At 32.2% G+C, this 11893-nt stretch overlaps 1 non-coding gene across 1 annotated transcript; it reads right to left on the bottom strand.

Moving 5' to 3' along the window:
• Positions 1-11027: 11027 nt before the first annotated feature.
• LOC121216509 (small nucleolar RNA R71) lies at positions 11028-11134 on the bottom strand. Its single transcript, XR_005912689.1, has one exon. It is a non-coding gene; the product is annotated as a small nucleolar RNA R71 (small nucleolar RNA).
• Between the last annotated feature and the right edge of the window lie 759 nt (positions 11135-11893).

Below are 11893 nucleotides of genomic sequence, written 5' to 3' on the forward strand. Positions count from 1 at the left end.
TCATCTGTTTATGAACTTACATCAGGTACTTTTGGCCTCTTTTAACAGTAGTATACAATAATTTGTACATTATTGGATAAATGGTAAAACAATTGCGAAGCCACCCAAATGATTGGAGATGAATAATTACTCCTGCTGGAGGCCACGATTCATTATGTGAGCTAGTATTTGCTTTCCAGCAAGGAGGCCATTACTCCAAAAGAAGACGGTCAAGACACTTTCCATTGCCCTGCTTATAAACTGATTTTTGTTCAATCAGCATAGCTTTAAAGCAAAAGTTTGGGTCCCCTTGCTTCTTTGGCATTACACAGTCAAACTCCAATGTGGTGCTTGGTTTTCATATTACCATGAAGTATTTTGGACGTGTGTTTCTAACATGAATTGATTCGGAATAGGTTAGCTGTTTAACTCATTTTGGGTGTATTTGGTTGATGAAAAAAAGAAAAGTTGATTAAACCAACCAATTGGGCCACATATTTCATATGATCAATTTGGGTTATTTTTATCTAGTTTTGGGCTTTCAAAGCCTTTCCCATGGACCCATCTTTAATTGATTAAACTAAGAATGTTAGGACATTTAAAAAGTTACCTAATGATCATTTTGGGGTCTAGTTACTCGTAATTACATATTTTTGATATATTTGATAATTACTATAAGTAGTGAGTTTCATTGGACTGGGTGAAGTTAGAAGTGTAATTACACTCTCCAATTCTTAGGGGAGGTGAGAATTGAAGTTACATACATGATTTGAGTTAAATTTTTATAATAATATTTTATTTTTAAAATATAATTATATATAACACTTATATACTTATATTTAAGCACTTTACTGAGTTGATGTCATTATTACTTGGGTCACCAACTCAGTTATGAAATTACAGAAATCCCCTTCTTTTAAATTATAATTAGTATTATTGAGATCACCTTTTTGTCTTTTCATACTTTTATATCAACTTTAAATGAAACAATTAAAAATTACAAATCTAAAGATCAAACACATCAATAGTATTAATGTAATAAACCATTTTTCAGTGGTAATGGAAACAATAGTTTCAGAACTTCGTATTCTGATGATCGAGTCAATAATATTTATGAGTTTATTATAGTGTTTTTATTGAATTTTGATTTGATAATTTTTTGTTAATTTATCATTTAGTCAAGGTACAAGTGTTGCGTACTAAAAGTTAGTGGTGTTGGAAAATGAGGTATCAGGACCTCATTTTCATAAACCAAGCTCATAAACATTATTTTTTAATATTTACGGAGTTATTATATAAGTGAATTAAAGTTTGGTCTGGAAATTTTGATGATTTTATAGTTAATTAAGGAAAAAAGACTAAATTTTAAATAATAAAATTTAGTTGCTATTAATTTTTATTAGTTAAAAGGGTTTTAAAAGTAATTGCTTGAGGTTCTAAGTGGCAAATAGCCACTTTTCAATAGGTGGGACGGTTGGTGTTTTAATTTTAAAGGTTTTATATGTTAATATTAAGTTAAAATATTAAAGAATATGTTAATTAAATAAACAAACAAATATCATCTTCTTCATTTTCTTTTCAAACCGAAACAAAAACACCAAAAAAACCACCATTGTTGAGTTTAAAGGTTCGGCCAAGCTTCAACTTGTGCATGTAAGTCCTTTTGAATTCCGTTTCTCGTAATTTTTATATTTTTAATGGTTGAATTTGAAGCTTGGTGTTGTTATAGGACTAAATTATAATGTGAAAATTGTTAGTTTTGAATATAGGGACTAAAGTGTAAATATTTTGAAATTGGTATGAAAATTTTGTAATTATTTATAATAGAGGGCTGTAGAAGGATTAATTTGAAATGGGTTTAAAAATCGGAGCTCAAATATGAAAGTTATGTTAGTTTCAATTTTAGAGACTAAATTGAATAAAATGTAAAACTTTAGAAAACATTTGAAAAACGAAATTGAATTAAATTACAATTACAATTACAATAGGCTGTTTTGAGATGTTTGAAATTGATTAATTGAATTAAATCATATTATAGATCGAGATCTGAAACAATCGGAAGATAAACGCGAAAAAAGGGAAATTTACCTAAAAGTCCTTGGTGTCGTATTCATTGATGATTTTGAATAGATAAGTTTCATATGAGACTTAAATTGTTAATAATTGTTTATTATTGTGTTATTTAATCCCTTGTTAGTTTAATTGTTGCAATACAATAATAATTGGCATCGAATGAACTATAGTGCAAAGTACTATAAATGGTGCTAATACGAATGATTATATGATATAGAACAATTATGAAATTATAATTGGTTTAAATTACAAGTATATGGTTATTTGATATGTGTAAGAAAATGTTCAAAAGAATAGAAAAGATTGACACTACGTAGGGGCGAAGCCGGAAAATTTTTTTAGTGGGGGCCAAAATGAAATTTTAAATTTTATAGTCTATACCTTATAATTTTTAAAAGATTAAATTAAATTTTCATAATTTTAGGGGGCCAAAGTGTAATTTTACCTTTACTAATTTAAAATTTTAAAATTTTTTAAATGGTCAAAACAACAATTTTCTATTTTAGGGGGCTGGGGCCATTGCCAGCCCCCTGGATTCGCCTCTGACACTACGTTTGATTTGTTGTAATGGAATAGAGCTGTAATCAATAATTCAACTATTTGGTTGAACGGAATGGAATAGAACTGTAATAGTATTCTTGTGTTTAGTTGAATGGAATGATGTTGTAATAGCATAAGGAAAAAAACTGAAATGACTAGAGTACCCTTAGCAGAATTTTTTTTAGGTAGATGATTATTATCGTTATTAAATTTCAATAGGATTATTATTAAAAATAATTTAATCATATTTTAATATAATTATTATTAAATATAATTTAATAAAAATAAAAATATATAATTTAATAATAATTTAATATAATTATTTTTATATTAAATTATATTAAAATGTTTCAAATATTTTATTTTTATATTTTCTAAGTCCAAGTTTTAAAGGACTAATCTAGAAAATAATTTTTTTTGTTATTCAATGTTGCATAAAATAGTAATTCTTTGGTGATACCAAAGAATAGCTATGACGGGAAGACAAGTAATAGGAAAGTAATGGTCATTTCATTGAATGTGTATTATGTTCAACCAAACAAAGGAATGCTATTCCATTCCTCTCAACCAAACATGGTGTGAATACGCGATATAGGACCCATGTGAACTCAGTGAATAGTTAGGATACAAATGACATGTCATTAGGGTTTTTTATAGCAGGTACATTGTACCGCTGCTGGCTTTATGCCATATTTATGCAACAAGTACATAGTACTTGTGGTGGATACCTTATCGATGGCTAAGATTCTACATATATTGTGGATTCTTCACAGCTCATATGAGCAACATCGTGTAATGGTTAATGTCCTGATTTACTGGATACCTTACTGAAGTTAAGATTCTGCATGTGTTGTGGATTCTTCACAACTCGTGTGAGCTGCATCTTGTAATGCTTAATGTTTGATTCACAACTCGTGTGAGCATTATTATCCCGAGTATCTAAGATATATTCGTTATATTTCTCCGGATGATGAAAATAAATGTGATGTGAAATGAAATTGTTTAAATAATGTGAATACTAAATTTGAAATGGATACATGAGAATAGAATACCATAAATGTTGTACTTGCTGAATGTTTTTGGTATAGATTAAAAGGTATCGTTAGAAATGTTATTTGATTCGTGTGTGATAATCTCACCTGTTGTTGTTAAATTGTGATAATAGGGAACTGTATAGTAGTTAGCCCATTTAATTAAATGTGAATTGATGTTAGTTATATTGTTTTGAGTTGTGAATGATAAATAAAAAAAAATTATTTGAGTGATAATTAGTCAAATGTGTTTTGGTTAGTATTAAAGATAAATGGTTATATTATAAGCCTGTGTAATATAATGTATTGACCTCTGAATGTGTTAAGTGAAGTACTTGTGGATGTAACAGGACGCCAAATGATATACGTGCTTGTTACATTAGGTTTTTGATAAGTGCTAAAAGTAACATATTTTAACGTTATTCTTAATGCATTTTGGGTGATTATTCATTGTTAATTGTGAATTTTATACTCCTAATCCTTTAAATTTATATTTCGATGCTTAATAGAGCATTTGAGAGAAAAAGGAGAGAAAAACAAACGAAAACTGGAAAAATGAAGCAAGCTAAAGGAACCACACAGGTTGACCCATTTCACACGGCCTGGACACACGGTTGTGTGACCCACATGGGCTACCACACGGTCATGTGGTAGACCATGTCAATTTCATGGATTTGCACTCTGAATTGTGAAAAATCACAATTTTTAGGTTTTTTGGGCATTCTAAGACGTATATATGACAAAAATAAGAAGATAGGAGTGAGCAGTCATAGGATATTTAAGAAAACAACTCGAAAAACACCATTGAAGCCGATCCTGAAGCATATTTCTATCAAGATTTAAGATTCCCGGTTGATTTCTTAGGAGATTATAATGAGTTTCTTTGTTTCTTTCGGTTATACTGTATCTTGGATGTTTTTTTTCAACCATGAACTAATTTTCTAAATACTTAGGAAGATGAACCCTATGATGGATTCTGTCGTTTGATTTTTATTTTATGCAATAAATACTTGTTTCTTATTCTCAGTTATGTGTGCTTAATTCTTGGTTTAATATTTCTAAATTATTGACTCATGTTTGATATGCTTATATCGGAGGTTGAATAGACCCTGTTTAAGAATAGATCTTGTGTAATTGAGAGTTGCATGTACTCCTAAAAATAAGATAACATAAATATACTAGATTATTGTAAAATCTAATAGGGGAATCCATAGCACGAGTTAATGCGATAATAGGGGTTTTAATTAGAAAGAAATTTTAATTAATCAACCTAGAGTCAGTTTTCTTTATTCTCAAAAGAGATTTTTTTTGAATAAAGACCATAAGGTAAAACTCAATTTATTGCATCGTTCATAATAAGATCATGAATATTCGACGAATAATCCATGTTAAAATTCCAATTACACATATTAGTTACAAATAAAATCAGCCACATGATTATTGCTGCGATTTGCCACACAATTTTGACCAAGTCAAAATTATCCATTAGCTTATAAGAATCATTAATGCGGCTCCTCAAAATGGTAATATCTTTCCCCCTCTTGTTGACTTTATTTTCCAAGCTTGTACAGCTAGACTCAAATATCACTTTCGAAACCTTTAATCTAGTTGCCACATTCAAGCTTTCTTCTAAAGCTTCCATTTATGCCCATTTAGCTTGCACCGTCTTTACTTTAAACCCACTGCTTCCCCTGATTACAAAACCATCTGAGTTCCTTGCGATAACACCAAATCCCACCTTTCCATTTAAGACCGCTGCATCAAAATTGATTTTGACATAACCGTTCGAAGGTAAAATCCAATTTTTACAAATAGGGGTAGCAGGGATCACCGACTTATTAGCAAAGTTGCGGATTCTGAAATCATTACTGAAAGTCTTAGCCCTTTCCCACACCACTCTAGCATCTCATATTTTCCTTTAAAAACAAAATTATTCTTATTGTTCCAACTATTCCAAAGTAACATGAACAAGTCCGTAGTATCCTTTCAAGTCCACCACTCGTAACACATCATCCAGCTAGTTAATAAAACGAGAGAAGTTACCATCGAGCAACTGATTATCGAAGCCCCCAAAAGTCAGAATGGCGAGAGCTGAGGGGCAGTCCTTAAGGTGTAAATTAGAGTTTCCTCCTTAGCCTCACACATTAGACATTTCTTTTCAAAATTCTATCGAATGAGCGAAATGTTGTCATAAGTTGGAAGGATATCATGACCCACCCTCCAACTGAAGACTCGAATTTTTAGTAGCATATTCAATAGTAAGTTCTATTAGGATCGAAGCCAATCTTCTTAAGAAGAAGTCAGGAGTAAGTCGATTTAGATGTATGAAACCCATGAGGGTTATGAATCCAAACCCTTCTGTCATTAATGCCATTATTCAAGATAGGCAAATTACAAATCTAGTTCCTCACCAAACTTCTAAAAAGCTCTATCACCCTCTCCCTATTCCAATCTGTATGGTTGTAGTTCCACAAGTCTTTAACCTTTCTTTCATTTTCGGTCAGCAACGAATGACAAAGAGAGTCAACATCTAGGTCCTCAAAACCATTCTCAAGAGCTTTGGCTGCCTTAGCAATATTTGACTATGTGTATAAGGGTTTGTCAATCTCTTTGGGTCGAAAGATGTCTCCACTTGGAAAATACTTAAAGCTCAGTACCTTGTAACGTAAAGTGTCTTTGAATTGTGTTAATCTCCACACTTGTCTATCGAGAAGTGCTAAGTTGAAAAGGTGCAAGTCGCGGAAGCCAAGCCCTCTCTTCCCTTTCGAGTGGCACGTTCTGTCCCAAGCCAACATGGACCAGCCTCTACTTCTCTCGTTACTTGTCCACCACATCCGAGTCATCTTCGATTGTATATCATCGATAATGCCCTTAGAAGTGAGGAAAGAAGAGAACACATATATGGGAAGTGATTGAAGGATAAATTTTATGAAGATTTCTTTACCATTATATGAAAGGAGTCTCTTCGTCCAACTATTTATCCTACACGAGCAATGCTTAAGAATGTTAGTAAAAACAATAGATATTTTCTTACCAATCGGCAAAAGTAAGCCAAGATAGTTGTTGAGGTTGTTGACCACACGCATCCCAAGTAAATCAGTAAAGAGTTGCTTTTGAGCATGGGGAGTATTCGGGCTAAAGAAAATCATTGATTCTTCATTGTTGATTTTTTGGCCTGAAACTTTGGTAAAATCCATAATGATTTTCAAAATTGCCTCAACATCCTTCCTTTTGTTACAAACAAAAAAGAGGGCATTGTCTGTGAAGAAAAAAATATTGATACGAGGGCCATTAATACTAACCCGAATGCCCATAATCATGTTATTACTTTAAGCATGAATTAACATTCTCGAGAGGGCTTCCATACAAAATAGAAAAAGGTAAGGAGAGAGAGGTCCCTTTGTCTAAGACCCCGCTCCGGCACGATGATCTTCGAAAGGACCATATTACATTTGACCACATAACATCCGACCGAAAAAAACTCATTTTTTTCCAACCCAAGCCTCCGCATACCCCAACCGTTTCATGACTTCTTCAAGAAAATTCCACTCAACACGGTCGTAGGCTTTACTCATATCGAGTTTAATAACAAAGCCTTTGTTGGGGCTATTCTTCGAACTTTAAAGGTAATGTAGCAACTCATGGGCAATCAAGATATTGTCATGGATCATGCGGCTCGGAACAAACGTACTTTGGTTCTAACTTATACACTTCGGGAGTATTCTTGAACCATTTGTGAGAACTTTGGAAATGATTTTGTAGATGGCTCTGCATAAACTAATAGGATGAAAGTTAGACATGTCCTTAGGCTCCGTAGTTTTAGGGATAAGAATAATCATCATGTCATTAAGGCTAGCCACATCTCTATTTCCATTAAGAACATCATGACAAAGCTTGATGACATTCGCACCTACAACCTCCCAATTTTCTTTAAAAAACACCCCGAACGACCGTTAATCCCGGGTGCTTCGTGAGGGTCCATTTGGTTAAATGCCTCCAAGATCTCTTTTTCCGTAAACTCCTTGGTCAACCTACAATTTATATCATTGAAAATGCAATTGTCAATAAAATTAAGATTTAGCTCCTCATGTAAATGCATAGTCGTCTTAAACAGATTGTGAAAATACTCATTGGCAATGTTACAAATATCAACTTTATTGTGCTTCCAACATCCATTCAAGTCCAACAATTTCTCGATATTGTTTTTCTTCATTCTACCAATGGCCTTAACATGAAAAAAATGTGTGTTCCCATCCCCTTCTTTTAGCCACCCAACTTATTCTCGAAAGAGATATTTGCATAATTTAAGGATTTCTATGGATCAATATACTAAGTAACGAAATTCTGTTATTTAGATTGATGGTGAAAGATGAAATCTAGGTGAATTTTTTCCTTGGTATAATTTCGCTTCTTGATTGTTATTTAGTTATTTTCCGACTTTGTTCTTTTCCATGTTCGTTAGTTAGTAAATTTAGTTAATTTTAGTTTTTAATCAATTACTCGAATTATTCAGTTAAATAATAGAAAGACAATAATTACTAGTACTTTTAGTCTTCGTCGAAACGATATCTTTAATAACCGTAACTATACTGGTAATTGATAGGTGCACTTGTCTTAGTCGAATTATTAGTTAGTTTTGTGATGTAACACCCTAATCCTGAATACGGAGTATTCGAATACTAAGGCAAATCTTTTAAAACATTGAAAATATTGAAATAAATTTTATATAAATGAAAATACCATACATAGTTATACTGAAAATAGTAATAAAAGTAGTTATACAAAATATGTGGAGCTCCAATATCATCGTATATCAAAATAGTTAAAATAAAAAAAAATGATAAATGAGTTACAGACCTACAAAAATATACAAGGGCTTAGGAATACAATGCCCACTAATAGATAAGGTACTGTACTCTGAATACGTGATGCTAGGAGTCTCTCGTCGATGATGCTCCTTGGACATGAACAAAAGTCTACAAATCTGAACATTAAGACAATTTGAAGGCTGAGCTTTACAAGCTCAATGGTACACAACAAATCTACCATACTTCAAGCAATCCATAAATATAAGCATGCAAATTAAATGTATACATAAAAACATGACATGAGTATCGAATAAATTAAATCATGAGTCATTAAATCTACATAACCAAATCGCTTGCATATCAAACTTGTCAAACTTGTTAGATTGCACATACTGCTCAAATAATCGGGTATCCGAATAGTTTTGTACCACTCATGGTCGCTAGTTAGGTTAGTGCTCGAAAGTTGAGCACAAACAAAGCATCAAACATATAATTACAAAATACAAGAATGACATTCGAGTCTCATACTCGTTTCAACTTGCTTATCATTCCAGCTAAAATATTAACTAATGAGATGTGACAGTTAGCTACCTTGACATTCTGACCTTTTCTCATTCAAAAATTAATAACTCTTAATATATAACTCTAAATCGAGCACCACTTGTTTTAAATGAAACTAGACTTTTGTACAGTTATAGAGATATAAGGCTTACTTCCTATTTTATCTTGTGCAAGTTTTGGTGATTTTTCAAATTCACTGCTAAAGTTGTTTTATAATAATTCTGCTGCCAGATTTTTATGACCTTTTAACACTAAAAAATTCATATATTTTAAAATACAAATTGAAATCAATCTCCATTTATTCTAAACGAAACTAGACTGACTCACAGTTACAACGATGTATAGATCACTTTTAATTATTTTTACAGAATTTATGGTGAATTTTCAAACTTACTGTTCATGTAATAATATTTTTTAGCAGATTTCACAACTAAGTTTTTAGCTTCATTTTAAATCATCCAAACAAGATTTCCACCCAAAGACATATAACATGCATGCATTATCACACAAGAATCATATTTATGACTTATCAAGAAGTATAGGAGAGTTAGAGGGTACCACCTTGATGGAAAAACACCAGCAAAGTTTCTTGCCTAGCTTTCCACCACTTTGCCTTTACCCTTAGCTTTAGAAGATTCACCATCCTCTTTAACTAATAACCATGTAACACACAAGATTTCCCACAAAAATAAGAGTTGATAGGATGTAAAAATATATACTTTAAATAAATAAATAAAATATGATAAGATGGGTAGAGACTTCCTTAAACTCAAACCCTTCCAAACACCCGAAAACCTCCACCTTCATCCTTGAAGAACATAGATATTTTATTTTTTCTTCCATGGAACTTTTTAAAAGAAAAAAAACTAGATCAAGACCCTTACCTTCTTTGAGATTTGGAGGATGAAAAAAATAGTGAGAACTCACTCAAATCTCTCTCCCTCTGCATAACTTTCTAAGGAAAAATAGATGGAGAAAAGAAGAAAAAATAAAGAAATGTAAAAAAAAACAATAGGGTGATTATAATTTAGGGAAAAACAGGGACAAATCCACTTTATCTCATACCTCAATCTACCAAACCATCTTTTCCCATTAATTGGGAGAAATTTTTTATTCAAAAATAGTAATATCACCATATTAGCCATTCATCTTCCCCTACTTCACACAAGCTTCCTAACATCCTTAATTTATTATAAAAAGGTCCAAAATTCACCCAAATTAATTCCAACAAAACCCAATCCCAAAATAAATTTATCCATCGCCAACCCAGGTCAACACTCGAACGTTGACTCGAGAATTAGGGGCCGTTACATATGACGCATCAAGTTTTTGGCGCCGTTGCTGGGGACTAAGAAAAATTTATTTCTATGAATTTAATCAATTTTATTTTAATTTTGATATTTTTTTAATTTAATTTTTACATTTTAATTTTTTTTAATTCTTATAGTTTTTTTTTATTTATGACTAGAGGCAACCTGTTAGAACCATTAGTTTTCTTACAATAAGATCGAAAAGACTGCTCGCATGCTCCCAGAAATCGAAGAGAAGTTAGAGAAACAAGGCAAGGTCGACAGAGTTTAATAGACGATTAAGAGAAAAGGTATATTACTGTTGAGATAGATGATAATCTTAGTAATCAACAATTTAAGTTAAGCCCTGCTCCTGCTCCTCGTACTATGTATGACTAAGTTAAGCCCACTCTGATTGAGGCTGAATCAAGTATTGTCAGATAGACTATTACTGCAAACAATTTTGAGATTAAGCCAAACACAATTCAAATGGTGCAACAGTATGTTTAGTTTGATGGGTTGTAAGATGAAGATCCAAATGCTTATTTGGCTAATTTTCTAGAGATCTGCGACACATTCAAGATCAATAATGTTACTGATGATGTCATACATTTACTGTTGTTCCATTCTCTTTGAGGAGCAAAGAAAAACAATAGTTGAATTCACTTCCACGAGGTTCCAACACTACTTGGGCTCAGATGACTGAAAAGTTTTTGTTGAAATATTTTCCACTAGCTAAAACAACTAAGTTGAGGAATGACATCTCTTCTTTTGCTCAACTCGAGCTTGAGACATTGTATGATGCATGGGAGAGAGTTAATGATCTTCTGAGAAAGTGCTCTCATCATGGGTTACATTTGTGGCTTCAAGACCAAACATTTTACAATGGTTTGAATCTCTCAACTAGACAAATAATTGATGCAGCAGTTGGTGGAACATTGAATAATAAGACATTTGAGGCAGCTTAAGAATTTATTGAGGAGATGACGCTGAATGACTATATATGACAAGTTATGAGAACAAAGTCTACTAAAGCAGCCGATGTTTTTAATATAGATGTAGTTACTATGTTGGTAAGTCAGGTGGAAGCACTGAGTAAGAAAATTAATGGTTTGAGAATGGCTAAGCAGATAAATCTGGTAATGCAATGTGATGTGATTGGAGTGACGATGATCAATTCAGAATGTTTACCCTTCAGTTCTAACATGGAGCATAAGCAAATCAACTTTATGGGTAACAATTCTAGACCTCATAATAACCCTTATAGCAATAATTATAATCCAAGATAGAGAAATCATCTAAATTTCTGTTGGGTTGGTCAAGGAAATCAAATGTTACAACCCTTTCTGGGTTTTCAACAACCTTTGAGGAATGGGATGTTAATGAAAATTATTTCAATGCCAGAAACTAGATTCCAAAATCATGAAACAACTTTGAGGAATGAGTAGGCATATATCCAGGGACTTGAGAATCAGATTAGTCAGCTTGCTAAATTGGATTTGGAAAGACAACAAGACGGTTTACCTAGTAACACTGAACTCAACCCAAAAGAGCAAGTCCACGCAATCACTATATAAAGTGGAAAGGTGTCAGTTAAGCCTGAAAAAAAAGT

This window comes from Gossypium hirsutum, chromosome D04 (genome assembly GCF_007990345.1).
Source record: "Gossypium hirsutum isolate 1008001.06 chromosome D04, Gossypium_hirsutum_v2.1, whole genome shotgun sequence".
Classification (NCBI taxonomy): Eukaryota; Viridiplantae; Streptophyta; class Magnoliopsida; order Malvales; family Malvaceae; genus Gossypium; species Gossypium hirsutum.